Here is a 16,915-nt window from a genome sequence, read left to right on the forward strand (position 1 = left end):
GCCAGGCTCCTGATATAAATAAGGTAAGAAGCTGCTGAACTGATAGGATTGTCTAAGGAAGAAGAGCAGGAAAGCACAACTCCATCCAAATCTTCCTGGTCTCTGCTGTTGGCACAGTGTTCATGGACACAGGCCACCTGCAGGTCCCCGTCCAGCAGGTTGTGTTGTAGCCCTCGGAAGTCCAGTAAGTGTTTGAGGGAAAATTATGAAATTGCTTGAGGAGAAACTGGAAAATGAAGCTGTTTTTATAGGAGTCAGAAGTGAGAATTCTGTGAAAGGGCCTGACCATGACCTGCCAGCCTTGGCAGGCAAGGTGTGGGACTGTGGCATGAGTCAATGTGTGTGGTTTCTTCAACAGAAAATTATACTTCTTTTTTGTTAGGGTTTCCTACCAAATCAACTAGATGAATTAATTCATCCCAAGACTAAACTCTTACCATTCCTTAGGCAGAGTTCTGAGGTTCCATAGTGTATTGCCATGTATTTATCCCCATAAAAATGTCTGCAAATTGCATTACCTATCCCACATTCCCAAAGGAGAGCACTGTATTTGTGGGGGTCTTTGTAAGGGCCCCTACAGAGTTCAAGCAGTGCCTGGACAATGTCATATGGGTTAGTTTTAGGTTCTGCAAGGAGCAGGGAGTTGGAGAAAATGACCTTTATGGTCCTTTCCAAATTGAGATATTCTATGATTCTAAAGAGTATGAGGAGATGAAAAGGAAAGGAAAAATTACTCCTTTTGGGAGTAAGTGGTTTTGAAATCATTTAAACTGAAAAGCGAAACTAGAGCACAAGAACAGTGGTGTGAAGTATCCACACTGTACACCAGGTAGAGGGACAACTGTTTTAAGTTAATTCCAAAAACTGTGAATATTTCAGTTTATACTCAGCTTTTAGGAGCAGCATGGGGAACGATCAAAAGAATCCTAAAAAAATCCCAGTATTTTGTAGGGGATTTCCACTCCAATCAACTTTGGCATTTCATTTATTCCTCAAAGTTTAAAATTACTTTCATAATAAACACTTTAGGGTCTGCAGCTGTTTGGTTCTCTGGTTGTATTTGGAAATTCAAGCAATTAGAATAAAAAGTATTCACCCAATTTGGTTTCTCAGTCACAACTAAAAGAGCCTGCTCGGGGTTATTCTTGAAACTTGGGTTGCTTAAGTAATTTAAATAGATTTCTATTTCAGAAACAACACAAGAGCCAACAATTTCACAACTAAAAGCTTGAGGGCTACAAAACTTGGCTTCACCTAAGACTCTTAACATTGTTTTTCATTATCTTAATCACTAGGTTCTTTACATACTAATTTTCCATCCCGTTTCCAACCAGTGCCAATCCAACTCGCTTTTTCATCACCCAGGTGAGTGTTACTCATGTTTTCATGGAAATGTGAAAACACTCTGAATACAGTAAGCACAACAGTGTCCATTTTTGCGACTGCTCATTGGCTTCTGCTTACACTGAGTCATATCTGCAGAAGTCACCAACACAGGTGTAGCTTCTGAGTTCTTTCCTAGGATTTTCCAAAAATATGGAGAATGCTGATTGTTGTCCAGATGCAGTTTTGATGACACATGGCTAAACAATTTGTTTATGCTGGGACCCAAAATATTGCAAACACCAATTAAGTATGTGACGGATTAAGCAAGGGGAGAGATGAGATAAATCACAGCACGTGGTTGTAACAGGCCTTAGCAGAGCAGAGAGCAAAGTGAATCCTCCAAGAAGGCTACACAGGCTTCAGGTCCCACCTGGTGATCAAAACAGCGTGCCCAGTAACACCTGCACAGTTTGAATCCAGCTGGAGCCACAAGACTGCAAAACAAGCAGGCAGTGTGAGCAGGGATAAATGCTCAGTTAACTAGAGGTCATCACTTAATGTCTAGAGCTATAAATTAAGCATTTCTGTGGTGATCAGGTAAGAAATGGTATTTTTTTCTCTGTGGGTTAGCCCAAATGTCTATCATCTATTATTTAATCCATGAAACATTGTGTTATAATGAGAAAGCATTAAGTAACCAAGAACTACAGAATGGTTTGTGTTGGAAAGGACTTTGAAGCCCATCTCATTCCAATCTCCCTGCCATGGGCAGGGACACCTTCCACTATCCCAGGTTGCTCCAATCTCCATCCAACCTGGTCTTGAACACTTCCAGGGATAGGGCAGCCACAGCTTCTCTGGGTAACTCATTCCAGTGCTTCACTACCCTCTCAGTAAAGAATTTCTTCTTAATACCTAATCATAACTCTCCCCTCTTTTATTTAAAACTGTTCCCCTGTGTTTTATCACTTTCTGGCTGTATAAAAAGTCCCTTCCCATCTTTTTTTACAAGCTTCCATTAATTACTGAAAGACCACAAGGTCTCTGAGGTGAAACTTCAGAAAATTTGGTTTTATAGGAGGCAGCAGGAGTCTGTGCAAGCAGAAGACTAACTGGTCTTCTTTTAGACATTCACCAGTGTAAACTGAAAATATTACCAGTCAGCTTTCAGGGTAAAGCTAACGTGAATGAAGTTACTTGAAAATCATCTCAGACTTGAAACAGTCTCCTGCACTTCAGGCTTTGGTTCAGGATTTTGGTTCTCTGCACATCCAGTATGATGAAAATATTTCTATTTTTCAACAAAAATAGAGGAACCAAAATACAAATATCCCTCTGCAGCAATGGAAACCTCATAAACATCACAGTCATGGTTTCATTTCATAAGAAGCAGCTTAGAAGGAAAACTGACTAATCTCAGCTCATTGCCCAAGTGTAGAGAAACAGAAAAGTTTCGGAAAAGTAAACAGAATTAAAAAAAAAAATAGAGGTTCTGATCTCTCCAAGACAAGGGAAGCAGTGACTGAACTGAACAAGCCCTGCAGTTCTTAAGTGCTGTCTAGCAGCATCTTAACTGCTCTTGGCACTTGAGGACTGAAAGCCACAGTTCTTGAAGGACTGTCACGTCACTCCTTGACACCTATAAACTATTCTGAAGCTTAATTCCTCACAGTTTTATTGTGAAGATAATTATAGACCACATAAACTCAAGAGGCAGGATAATTTCTGCAGCTATTAATACCAGGTTTCAGATGTGCAAACCAGGAAAATAATGTCAGGGAACTCTCATTCTTCAAGGCATGAACTCATGATGAGACCTCACAAGTGGCAGAAGCAGCCAACCCAATCTGACAGCCTGTATGAGCACCTTGTAACACAACTGCTATCATGAGCTGTTTATTTTCCATATGAGGGTGATGTGAGAGAGGTTGTAGCTACTGCTTTTAGAGTCATACAATCATTTCAGTTGGAAAAGACCTTTAGGAACATAAAATCCAACCATTAACCCAGCACTGCCAAGTCCACCACTGAACTCTCTCCCCAAAAGTGATAGAGATCACCTCTTATCACCTCTCATGTAGACAATGATAAGGTCACCTCTCAGTCTCCTTTTCTCCAGGCTGAACACCCCCTGTACCCTCAGCCACTCATCATCCAAACCCTTCCCTAGCATCACTGTCCTTCTTTAGACACACTCCAGCACCTCAATGTACTTGTTGTTAGGGGTCCAAAACTGAACAAAGGATTTGAAGTGTGACCTCACCAATGCCCAGCACAGGGGGATCCCAGGTTTCAGTGCAGGATGAGGGCAAAGGGAACCTACACCTCCACCACCCTGTTTGCTCAGGACTGTTGACATTGCTCTGGGGTGGCATGAACCAGCTGGGTCCAGATGGGTGAACTTTGGGCTGTGACAGGGCAAAATCTGAGTCACACTCTATACCTGTGAGTTCTGTCGGAAGCCCTTTGGCTCTCAGGATTAAAAGCCAATTTTGGCTAACATGGGCAACCTGAATGGACCTGAAAATCTGCCTGTCTGGGTGCCAGTCACAGATTCACACATTCTGCTCTTCCTAAAACCTTCTTGAGACTTGTCTGTGTTCAGACAAAATATCTTTGGTTGACTAGCCACAAGTTCACATCTATAAAAAACAGAAGCATCCCAATGCTTTTAGGGAAAAAAAATAAGCATCAAGGGACATGGGCCATTTTGCACAGCCATTAAAGTTCCATTGCAATGACAACATGTGTTGGGGGAGGGTGGCAAGAAGGATAAACAGCAGTTTCAAGTCCAGAGCCTGGGTCTCCCATCAGATATATCACTCTTTGTGAGAGATACCCTGGGGCTGAGTTACAGGCCAAATGTCTAAAAGTTGAGACTCATTTTTCATGTCCTGTTTATAAATGTCCTGGCTGGGAGACCTCACCTGCGTTTCTGGGTGCTCATATTTGCTTCAAGCATAGCCTCAGGCTTCCCAAACCCACGGCCACTCCCAATCAGAGACACCTCAGAGAGCTGGCTGTGTCAAACATCATTAAGTCCGAAAGTAAGTCAAAACAATCCCAAGGACTTCTGTCCATCCCGAGGGAGAATGACTTTTTTTTTTTTTTTTTTTTTTTAATCGCAGCTTTGAAAGGATTTAGGAGCAGCAGCGTTCTCAGGAGGTTTGTATAATCTAGGAATCCCCTTGTTTCATATAAAGCAATTCACACTAGATCTGAACACTGGCGAACAGTCAGCTAAATCCATTATCGCATGATAATGCTCAAACATTTCATTAATTCCTAACCAGCTGTCCTCTGCTCCCTTACCCCTTTCATCATACAAACATTTCTTTAACTGTCTAAGGGAGGGGAGAAGGGAGGATCAGCCGCAGCCTCGTAAAATTCCTTCGCCTGCTTGGCCTGCGGCAAGTTATTTCTTTTGACACGCGTGTAAAATAATATTGGGGTTGGTGTTTGTTTGGCTTGGCTGGATGGTGAGTTTTCATAACAATTTGGTAAGCCAAGTACCTGTGAAATGGAGTACAGAGCACTCAGGGCAGCTTGTTGATGAGCCTGCCGTCTGGCTGATTAACATCTCGTTAAATAGGGAAGACCCCTTGCGCCTGCATCTGTGCCAAGACAAAAGGCAAGGTGTTTGGAGCAGGATGCTGCTCTCCAGTGGTTTGAGGTCCTGTAGGTTATTTGTCTTCTGAAGTCTTCGCGTACTCCATGTCAAAGAAACCAGGGGAAGCGAGGGTAAGCAAGGGATCAGTACCTTGGGGGGGTTCAACTACGTTACTCAACGAAGTGGATACATGCATGCCAAGAGCCAGAGAGAGATTTTAAGGTGACTTCTGGATGCTTTCTTTAAAAAAAGCTCTCCCCGAAGTGCCTCAAGTCCCTACACTTTGCCTAGGGGCTCTCCAAAGAACAGGATTTGCCACCCTGCTGAGGGGAGTGCTCAGGGGTTGTCTCAATCCTGCTCTCAGCCTCAGTCCAGGGGCTTTTCTCGCAGTGCCTCTCCCGAGCAAACGCAGCACACGTCTGGACAGCACATCAGGCTCCTGACTGACACTCATTTCTCCCCTGCCAAGACATGAGAGTGCGTTTATTTATTATGGGTTAAATATTTGGAGTTGAGTAAGAACCTCAGAGGGAGAAGGTGGGTCTGTTTCCTTGGATCTTTTTCTACCCCCTCACTCAGTATGAAAAATCACTTTTTTTAAGCTAAAATGTTTGGTTTATGGAAAATTTCCCTTTCTGACTTTAGGCTCAGCTAAAAGCTGAGAATTAACAACTTCTGAGTGAAAATAACACGAGGAAATACAGTGGAGAAATATCTGGACATGTCTGGACAAGTCTGGACATTGCCAGAACGGGTCTAAAATGTCAGGCTGAGGTAAGGATCACACTTCACTGCAACAGCAGGCAACAAAAAGGACTGAAAAATAAGTACTTTTAATTTTTTTCAGTTATTTTAAAATGAGGTGTCAAACCATGAGGTAGCTGGGGCTGCCACAAATCCATAGGTAACAAGAAGCACATCTTAGAAGCTGTAATGATATCTTGAGATCCTTTCTTGGTGTTTTTGGGTGTATTAGGGTCTCAGAATTTCCACTAAAGTCATTCAAATATTTTTTTCTTACCATAGAACCATTAGACATTTCTATAAGTATAGGTATATTTTGTTTCTTCTGCGGAAGAAACTTTATTGTTTTGTTCGTGTGTATCACGGTTTTGATACAATGGATGTTGTTTTGCTGTCAAGAGTAGGTGTTACACTGGGCTGTTATGGGTGTGTATCCTTTATCTTCATCATTTGGCTACTTAAGACAATTATTTTGCCACTTTTTGTGTTTATAAGCATCAGTAATATGTCTTAAAAACCATCACTCTTTGAATGGACTTAGGACATCCTCGCCAGAGGATGTTTAATTTAGTGAGTTGTGCATGATTGGTCATGCATGCTTTTCAGCCCTTGGTCTGAATTAGCCTAAAACCAAAAGCATATTGATAACAGCATTATAGAACAAAATATTGCTCACTTTTTTTTTTTTTCCCTTAAGGACTTGTAATAGAGTCTCTCTGTTAGACTCAAGATTCATCTTGCTTTTTAATAGATGTGTACAGTTCTCCCATTTTGCCTTCTGTGGTTTTCCTCTTCTGAAGTCTGGTATGCTTTGCGGTTTATTTATTCATGAGTTGTAGAAAAAGAAGTTCACCATTAAAAAAATTGTTTTGGAATATATACTTAATGGTGTGTCAAGAAACAGAATACAATTACACTTGCGCAATGTAACGTGCATTTTTACATGCCACTTGCAGGCTGCTCTATGTATCCCCAGTTTATGTAAGTAATGAAAATTAAATATCATGCTAGCCTGCACAATGCAGTCAGCACAATTAAAGCTAGGAGACCTTAATTGGGAATAAAAAAACACACGCCAGCACTAAAAAAACACAGTCTTTTATGGCAAGTTTGCAGAGGGCTCTTCCAATTTGGCAGGGCTACGGGTGCCACAGGGAATGAAGCGTTTTAATGTCCTCAGAGTCACTGGGCACTGTGTGTTGAGGGTTGTGTTCTGCAGATGTGATAAATACATAATAAATGCCACATGTCACCCTCTCCATGGTGGCCTGGCACATACCCTGTCACAGGGTTGGGCTGCAAATGAGGAGAGGCAGCTCATGGCCTCTGGTGGGCAGAGCAGCAGGGGAAGGTGGGGAGGCAGGATGAGACTTTGACTGCAGCCAGACATGAGGAAAAGGTATTATTCTCCTTGATGAAAAAGGACAATTTCAGCAACTTGGGGACAGCATGTTTGCAGTATCTCAGGCAGAGAACAACACCCACTCCTGCACTTTCCAAGTTGTTGGTTTGCAGCTGTACTTGGCACAACTTTGCCTGAGAGGAGCAAGGGGGTCTGCACTCTGTTTCTGTGCAAATGCCCACTACCTTGGCTGGGGCAGTGCAGGTAGAGCCTCCATCTGCCCTCAGGTTGCCACTCATGCTTCCTTTCCGACCAAGAGCCCCCCTTCAACCCAGGAGCGGCGCCAACAGGCTCATCCTTCATCCGCAGGCAGAGGGAAAAACTCCTGCTACACAAACTGGGGAATGAGATGCTGGAAAGAAGCATTTCAGAAAGGGATCTGAGGGTCCTGGTTGATGGCAAGATGAATATGAGTCAGCCGTGTCCTGGCACCCAGGAGGACCAACTCTGTCCTGGGGCCATTGGGAACAACATCACCAGCTGGGCAAGGGAGGGGATTGTTCTGCTGCGCTCTGCTCTGAGGTGGCCTCACCTTGAATATTGTGTGCAGTTTTGGGTACCACAACATAAGATGGAAAGCTGTTAGAGAACAACCAAAAGAGGGTAATGAAGATGGTGAAGGGCCTTGAGGAGACAAGGAATACGGGAATGGCTGAGAACACTTGATCTGTTCACCCTGGAGGAGACTGAGAGGACACCTCATTGCAGGGGGGAAGAGGAGGGGCAGACACTGATCTCTTCTCTGTGGTGACCAGTGACACGACACGAGGGAATGGCCTGATGTCCTGTCCGGGAGGTTTAGGATGGATATTTCAAAAAGAATCTTCACCCAGAGGGTAGCTGGGCACTGGAAGAGTTTCCCAGACAAGTGGTCACAGCACCAAGCGTAGCAAGGCTCAGGGTGTGTTTGGACAGCTCTTGCAGGCACGTGAGTTTGTTTGGATTGTTGGGGATTGTTGGGGCTGTCCTGTGCAGAGCCAGGAGTTGGAATCGACTCGTGAATATTGTATCACTCTGTGACGCTGTCGCTTCCCAACACCGGTCCCGCCATCGCGGGCCTCAGCTCCCCTCACGTGGGCACCCCTGCAGCGGACGCCTGGGCGCCCCCGTAGCCCGCCCGCCGTCACCCAGGAACGCCCCCCGCCCGTCCCCCACCTTCCCTGAGGCCACGCCCCTCATTGCATATTCACAAACACGCCCACGGCCCGAGGACGCCCCGCCTCTTAATGCATATTCACAACCCACACCTCACGTACCCCCGGGAGGCCACGCCCCTCTCGCTGCATATTCATGACCCCGGGGGCGGGAGGGGGCGGAAGCGGAAGCGGAAGCGGGTGCCGGTTCTCGAGGACCCGGTATAAAGCGGCCGCCGCTGCCCGGTGCCGCCGCGCTCGCGTCGCCGTCAGTGACCTCGTCCCTTCCCTCCCTCATCCCCCGCCCTTCCCCCCCGGCGCCGCCGCCTCCCCCCTCCGCCGCACGGAGCAGGTCCCGGGTGCTGGGGGAGACCCGGGGGCAGGTAAGGGGGGCGGCGGGAGCTGGGGCTGTGAGGGGTGTCTGCAGTGAGGACGGCGTGTGGAGGCGAGGGGCGGCTGAGACGCTGTGGGGTGACGGGGATGAGGGGCTGGTAAAGGTTGGAAGGGCTTGGGGTGAGAAGGTCGTGTGGGGCTGGTGGAGATGAGAAAGGTTTGGAGTTAGGGGCTGAGAAGCCTTTTGGGTGAAGAAGTTATGGGACTGGAAAGGTGAGAGGGTTGAGGAGCTTTTGGGTGTGGATATATGAAGTGAAGATGGGAAGGCAATGAGGATCTTGGGGGTGAGGGACATGTTAGTCTGCAGAGGTGGAAATTGGAAATGGCATATGCTGTGGTGAGAAATTGGGTCACTTAGATGTTGGGCTACAGAGGGTAGGAAGGGATGAGGAATGAGTAAGGTGATGTTCGAGTTGTTTGGGGTGTTTGAGATAGCCATCTCATTCTCATCAGAATTCATTAAGTGCCCCTTTAGGACTGTGTTGGGTGGAGACTGCACTGGAAGAGGACTTGACAAAGGGACCAAAGATGGAAATTAGTGTACCTTTTCAGACTATTGAACTTTAGTAGTCTGCCATTTGAATAATTCCACACTTAATCTGTCACCTGATCTCAAAGCTTTATCACAAAACAATTGAGTCTCTCCTTGCCTGATATGCTGGTGGGAGGGTACTGGGGGAAGAAGTTACTTCCAACTTTGCTCTTAAACCTCCATGAATGCAGCAGTTTTCCTTAAGATCATGTTATCAGTGATCTCCAACTCTTAACATGCGTTAATTTTGCACCTTTAGCAGGTGCAGAAACTCTGCTTGACCTTGAAAAATACTCTCTCCCTGGGGCAGTCTTCTGTTTAAGTGCTTTGCCTTCAGTATTCTCCAGGTATAGAGGGGAAAAAAGAGGGGAGGAAAAGATTTTGCCGAGGCTCTGACTTGGCATTGGGTGTGGTGAGTGAATCAATGTTGCTGGAGCCTGGCTAATTCAGGGACTTAAAAATGGGAAAGGATAGGAAATATATTGAATGTTAGAGAGGAGAGATGTTTTCTCCTTCAGGAAAAGAAATGTTACAAGAATTGGATCTACAAGGAGAGGCAGCACTAGATACAGAGCACAGACAAATAACTGCATCATTATGAGGATCCGTGGGAAGGAATTGCACTGTTCCAGCATGTATCCTCTCTGCTCTGCAAAAACTGCTCCAGTGTGAGCTGCGTCATGTTCCACTGCTGTGATCAGACAGTGCTACTAAAATATTTAATGAAATATGGCTTGAGCAGGTGCTTGAGCTCAAAGAGCGAGCTGGTGAATACTTTCTGCTTCCCTCCCCAAGTCAGGCTTTTTGGTAAATATCTAGCAGAGGGGGATTCCTGATGTGATTGCATTGCTGTGGCTTGTGTGACTTCTTCCCTCCTACCAGTACTGTGAAAGATAAGGTCTTCCTCGCTTGGTTTGTTTAGTGATTATACTGGATGGATGAAATGTTCAACATGCCTAATTTTTCCCTTCCTAAATAAGGGAAGAGGTTTCAGACAAGAGATTAAACTATTTACTTGACACTTTGGCTATAAATGCTTACAGAAATGCTTTTTACTCTAAGTTTGAAAAGCTGACGCTACCTTAAACTCCTAAACATGCATCCAATAGTCTCTGATGCATCCAAAAACATCTGTGAGTTCCTGTTTATGTCAAAGGTAGTGGTAACTGCTGTCTTGGAAGTGAGAGCTTCATTCCTCTATTAATGAGATTAAATTGGATGCTTGAGGGAGTTTTCATGACAAAATAACGATTTCCATGATGTAATGGGTGGGATCAGTGGAATAACTTCTATTTTAGTTAGCTATTTGTAGTGTCAGAGGCCGGTTTACATGGGTTGGCTTGTGCCTCTCTGAGCAAGTAAATGATAGCTGTTCCTGTGTTCAATTATGTATGACTGAGGCATCTTCAGCAAAAGGAAAATGTGTGGTTCTACAGATAAACCCTCCTTTGTAACTATGGGTTAACTCCTGCAGGAGAGCCTGCTGCTCTCTGGGAGTCTGTTGCTGAGAAAGGAATGAGCAGTATCTGCTGACGTGATCTTGCTTGGATGCTGTGGGGACTGCCTGCAATCAAGGGCAATCCTCTCCCTCCAAGCTGAAATGTGCTTAAAAAAAATCAGTCTGTTTTAAATACAGTTGTATTGTGCTGCCTTGCACTGCCAAGAGAGGTTGTTTTCTGCTGGAGGTGTCCTTAGTTAATCTTGAGAAGGTGGCAGGAACACTGGCTGACAGCTGGTGAACCTGCTGCTAGTACTGTCTTTTGTTACAACAAAACTCAAGAAGTACAACTTTGTTCATGTGCCTTTTCAGTGGGGCAGCACAAGTGGAATATTTTCGTGGCTTCCAGTGAAGCGTGGTGTAACTCTGACTGAAACAATGCACATGCTTGTATGTCTAAGTGCATGTGACCTTAAGTTTTCACACTGAAGCAAGTGTTGAGCCTGTTTGAGGAGCTTTCTGAAGTAAGTGCCTTGATTACTCCAGGTGGAAATCCAGGCTCTGAGAGAGCAGGCTGAAGCTGGACCTGTCTCACAGGGCTGTGACTCCCCAGGTTAAATACCTCTAAACTCACTCCAGTCCTGGATTCTCTGGCAGCTGGAAAGTTAAGACTTGGTAATATAATGTTGCTCTGCTTGTATGCTGAGGCAGGAATGCATGGACTCTGCCTCTATCCCTGTATAAACTTAAATGGATCATTTATAAAAGCAAGGAGAATATGAACATTGGATGGTACCTGCAGAGTAATTCACCAGTGAACCTGCCTCTAACGTTTGAAAAACTTTCTTGCAGTCAAAATATGTTGCCAACTGAGCAGCTTAGAAAAGATGAAGCTTTAGGGGGTCATGAATTCCTGGGTGAGAAGATGATGGCTGGAATGACCTGCCAGGTAGTGCCTGTAGTTGTGAACACAGCTGCATGTAACACTTCAGGACTTGCAGCAGACACTGATTTAAGCTATAAACAGTTCCTTTACACAAGCGCATTTGATCTTGTCTAGCTTAGTCTGTAAACTCTGCTTGTGATGCACCACTTATTTGAGCACCTTATGACTTCCAGCATCAATTCCTAGAGTAGAAAGCCAGTTCCACTAGCAGAATGTAGGCAGTGCTACTTGCATGTTGGGCAAAACCAGTGAAATCCTTCACACTGCCTATCACAAGAAGCTCGAGCTGGCAGTTGCTTTTGAGCTTAACCTGTGGTCTGTAACTCTTCTGCCCCTCTTACAACATAAGCCATCCTAAAATAATTTCATAAAATAATCAAGCAGTATCTGTTGAGCAACAGTGTATGTGTGCTGGTGTCATGTTTGACATAAAAACAACCTTCACTTGCCCTTCAAACTGACTGCAATGCTATAGGCTACTTTTAATAGTGTAAAAGCATGCTGAACAGAGGCAAAGCTAATGGAGCTTTCCAGCTGATCTGCCAGGAGAGCCCGGTGGAACTGACAAGGCTGTTGTGATGGAGGAGGAAGTTTTAGCAGCTTGGAGAATAATGAGTAACATGAAGAACTGTTTGTGCTGTGTTTTAGTTTTGCAAGGGTCACTCCCATGACCTTTATATCTGTAACACTTGCAAGATCCCAGGCTGTGACCTATTCCAACTATAGGCATAAGATTCACCTAAACTCCAACAGAACAGCCTTGTGTGCAGTTGTTTCCCTTAGAGATGGGTTAACTGATCTGAAAGCTATTCTGTTTGAGCTCATGGTCCTTCAGCTTAGTGTCAGCCTTTCTGAACACTTTGATTCTGCAATAGCCATTGACTTGGGGATTACAGAGTGCAGAGGGCATTGCTTAGCTTAATATACCAGTGCTAAACTGACATGAGTGAAACAAAACTTTTCCTGTGCAGAGCATTACACCTGCCCAGTAATGGCTGTATCAAGTCCAATAAACTTTCTAGCTGTTGTATGTTTAAGGCTGCATGCAAAACCAGAAAACAATCCAGTTGTCATAGTTGAAGCAGAATGCTGTCAGGATGAGTGATACATGTGTAGCTTGACAGCTGATATTTCAACCTGAGAGTCACCTTTCAGACAGGAGATCCTGGGCAGCCCAGAAACCAAGCATGGAAGCAGACATGGTTAAGCTGTGGAGTGCTGTGAACTAGGGACTGCGTACTTTCAGTGAGCTGCTGCTGTCAGGTGACTTTTACGGTCAGCAGCTTATCAGTTACCCACACATCTTGCAGTTGGGTCACAGCCCTGCCCAGAGAAACTACCCAAAGCTTCCACTGGTAAACAGATATTATATCCTGCATCTGGGACTGTGAGGGCCTCTGTATCCAAGCACTGAGTAATTACTGCTTTTCTAAATAAACTGATTACTCTTTAGTGTGGTAAAGAAGCATAATATTCCTCCACGTGACACAAGGTACTCTGCAAGCAAAAGAGCTGATTTCCTGCTATTAAATCTAGACCTCCAATAGAGTTGCCCAAGACTGAATTTGCCTTGAGTTAAAAGCTGGGCTTTGGGCATCTCAGTGATGGGTTCAGAGCAGTGCAGTGTCTGAGCCATGGAGTGGTTTGTGCTGTGACCTAACTGGCACATGGTGGCTATTAACTAAAGCCCCTTCTTGCTGGTACTTCCAACAAGTGCTGTGCAGTCATTTAGACTGCAGCTGGCATACGGCTTTGTAACAACTCAGGACAAGCAGCCAGGTTTCCTCATCAAACTTGCTCTTGGCAAGTGCCTCTGGCAAGCATCAGGACACAAGGCTTTTGTTGGGTAATGATTTGGTTTGGCTGAAGAGCTGCTCCTGACCTTGGTTTGGCTCTTGCTGGCATGTATTCTGCTCAAAACATGAATCTCAATCTACAGATGATGAGAAGTTGGTCTCTATAATGTGGACCACTACCAAAACTGAAGACCCAATTAAAGATGGGGAAGACTTGATTTCTAGGATTCCCATTTATGGAGGATAAAGACTGTTAAACTTTAGCTCTAGGAGGCCTGGCTGGCCTGACACTTCAGGCTTGACTCAATCTCTTTTGCAGTGTTATATGAAGACTGACTAATCTGGTGGCCTGAGGTGTTCTGGTAGGGGACTGAGACATACTTTCCTTGCACGACTGAAATTGTCAGTCAATAGCTGCTGCTCATGTAGCAAGGTACAAAAGGGTAGGAGATAAAGCTTAGTCCTAAGAGTAAGCCAAAGATATTTTAAGAAGATTCTAGTGTGTAAGTGGCAGCAGGAAGGTGTTACCCTGAATTGTTTTGCTGAACTCTGTTTCAAGTGGATTTTGTCAGTATTCTGGGGAGAGAAGGTTGGTTCTCTCAGCAGAGTGGAGAGAGGACCTAGTTTCCTCATCTTGTTTTAAATGAGAGCTCTAATGTTTTTGTAACTGAAATTGAAACCAGTGTTATGCTGACCCTGCATATTTTCTATCCTCTGCTGGCTGGCCTGGACTACTTCTGCATGCAGTGTAGTTCATTTATTTTGGAGACTTGAAAACAAGCCATTATCACCCTTCAGTGCCAGATAAATAAATGATCTAACTGGGGGCCGAACCCAGTGTTCTTTTACAAAAGCACAACTGCATGTCACTCTTATCTTCTGCATTCTGCCCTTGAATATATGATCAATCTTTCTGGACCCCATCCAGAAACCAGTGGCTTAACCCAGCAAGCAATGACTGCAGAGCAGTCAGATTTCTGTGCACTTAATTTCCTATCATCACTTACACACAGGATGGTCTTTTAGAATACATTTAAATGAGCGCTATTTAACCTACAGCTTTCTTATCAATCACATGGAAGTACAAATAACAGAAACAGGAGTCAACTCTTAAGTAGTCTTGATGCTGGATCTGTGCTTCCAGGTAACTTCAGGGGGTTGATTTTTTTGTTAGGTTTTTTTTTTTTTTTTTTTGGGAGGGGGGGGCAGGGGGGGATGAAGGCAAGGTAAAAAATACTCCTCCCATTTTATGAGGGGAATATCTGAGCAAGTACACTGGCCTGAGCAGTCTGGCTCCGGGTACTCCCAGAGGAGTGATTTGACAGTCTGAACTATTGCTCCTTAGAGTAGTGTGGCTGGCCAGCTAACTCCCAAGAGTTCAAAAAATAACCCAAAACAAATGCACAGCTTGCTTTAACACCAGCACTTCTAGTGCACATCCCGTTTGCTGTCTGATTCGTATCTGGGGGAATCAGCTTGTGATGTAGGTTTGTTCTTTTTCTTGGCTCTTGTTCTGCTTCTAACTTTGGTGTAGAGGGAAAAGGCTTCCACTTCTCAGTGCACAGGTACGCTGATTGTTTCCAACAACATCACACCACTTCCACCTCTCTAAAAGTCAAATTCCCTTTGATGAACTGAAAAAAGAGAGTGAATGGGCAGTTACCTATTCCATTCATGTTCCTACAGTCATTTCTGGCCTTACAGTTGGAACTTTTTCTGCTGCTTTGTTTTCAAATCACCTTTCCATTTTGTCATCTTCCAGGTATAGTCTGTTCAAAACTCTCATTATGCAGCTGCATAGCAGATCTTTCAGTCTACTGAAGAAATGGAATTGAATCAGATGAGGTGTGTCCCCTTCCAGACAATTGCTCTGGAATAGTTTGTGTGACATTCAGGGTGCCAGTTGAAAATAAGCCTTTTGACCCTACAGCACTAGTGGGATCTCTAATCTTCTTTGTATGCATATGACTGGGACACTACCACAGCCGTTCAATTGTGTAGTAGCCCCCAATTAAGCTGGATATAAAAGGGTTTGGGTTCCCATACAGTGAATTTTGTGCTAATATCAGATGCCTGTGTGTCTAGTGACTTTGGTATTATATTGTTAGTAAGTCTTTTACTGGTTAGGAACATCAGGGTATATTTGTGGACAAGTAATAGTCTTGGTGTGATGACTTAAGATAAAACCTCACTGCTCTGTCCAAGGGTATTCTTAGCCTGTTCATGGCTAGATCTCTGTAACATCACTTTGTCAATGTAAAACCTAATGAATCTCAGGGATGTACAGTATAAACTTGACTCTGCTCCTTGAGCAATTTCACTGCATCACCCTACCTCTCTGTGGTAAAGATACACATAAACAGAAAAGCTCCAGTGCTCAATTACTGCAAGCTACAAAACATGCACATTCATCAGACTACAAACTTCCAGTTCATTCCAGCAGCCCAACACTGCATGGCATTTCCCTCAACTGCACTTAGTAGTTTTCTCTTCCTCATTAACTATGCTCCTAAATTAACACGTTCTAAGAGATCAGTTCCAGTTCCTTGTTAAGGCTGGTTACTGAATAACTGGGTGTAATTAATGCTTGAATTTATCACTGCTACAATATTGGCTACACTGTTCCCTGTGCTTCAGCCTCTTTAGGAAGCTCTTTGTCAACAGACTCCCTGTCTGGGTGACTCTGTGAGGAGTCTGTGTCTTGCCGAGTATCTCACTTGCAGGATTCTACAATGAACCTGGTAAGTTGCCCTGATTGTGGATCACAGCCTCATTCTGTCTGGTTGGAACTTAGTAACTGATGTGTCCTTGATGGCCTTTTCTGACCTTTGAAGTTTTAGGGGCTACCCACTGACAAAGCCACGCTGCTAAGTGGCCCATGGTCAAACATCACTACCAGAGAAAGCTTTCAGCCCCTACATGCAATTGTTGTATTGACTGGAGATATATATATATATATATATATATATATAAATAAATATATATATATATATATATATACACACACACCATAGCTTACAAGACAGATTCTTTAAGTAAGGAATAAGATTTCAGCTTTACATGCAGAAATTGCTGCTGTCGAAATGATTTGGAGATCTTGCCCTAGAAGATGGGATAAGAAAGTTGCTGTACTTCTGTGCTTTAGGCATTCCCAGTAAAACTGCTTTCTCTGTGAAAAAATAGTATGAAATAGAGATGTTGGTAGTGGTTCTCCAAGCTTTAATACTAATGGTATATTCTCTAATACAGGCATGTGTTTGAATACTTCAGCTCTGTATTTATAATACCTTCACTATGCACTATCCTCTCCTTCTTGCATCTAAATGAATGTGGTCAGGGTGGAAGTACTGTGCAAATGAAAGCAACACTTGGTTTATCTTCAGTAGCAGCATTCAGTTCATTAATATTGCATTTCCCTGTAACTTAGTGGAAGCCTGCCTGTGTCAAAATATTACATAAAAATGGATTTCTTATTTTTGCATTAATGACTGTCCAGCATAATTTTTAATTCTTACCTGATGCAGTTATGCTCATGCCATTATAATACTTCATTTTCTTACTCACTGTTGTTGTAGGGATTAAATAACTTCCTTTC

The 16,915-nt window shown here is 44.0% G+C and overlaps 1 protein-coding gene and 1 long non-coding RNA gene across 5 annotated transcripts in view; one reads left to right on the plus strand and one right to left on the minus strand.

The window, feature by feature from the left end:
- The window catches only part of SLC45A4 (solute carrier family 45 member 4), an 84,773-nt gene that overhangs the window by 13,845 nt on the left and 54,013 nt on the right, over positions 1 to 16,915 (plus strand). Inside the window, exon 1 of one of the 4 annotated variants that reach the window (XM_068179858.1) lies at positions 8,463 to 8,598. The exons of the other annotated variants lie outside the window; for them this stretch is intronic. The gene's annotated coding sequence lies outside the window, so the exon portion shown is untranslated. Of the gene's footprint in view, positions 1 to 8,462; positions 8,599 to 16,915 lie in introns of those variants that run through there. 4 annotated transcript variants of the gene reach the window in all.
- On the minus strand, positions 4,424 to 8,439 carry LOC137468313 (uncharacterized). Its single transcript, XR_010995871.1, has 2 exons — positions 8,339 to 8,439; positions 4,424 to 7,434 (listed from the first exon to the last, which is right to left on the minus strand). It is a non-coding gene; the product is annotated as an uncharacterized lncRNA (long non-coding RNA).

Source organism: Anomalospiza imberbis, chromosome 1 (genome assembly GCF_031753505.1).
Source record: "Anomalospiza imberbis isolate Cuckoo-Finch-1a 21T00152 chromosome 1, ASM3175350v1, whole genome shotgun sequence".
NCBI classification, from domain to species: domain Eukaryota; kingdom Metazoa; phylum Chordata; class Aves; order Passeriformes; family Viduidae; genus Anomalospiza; species Anomalospiza imberbis.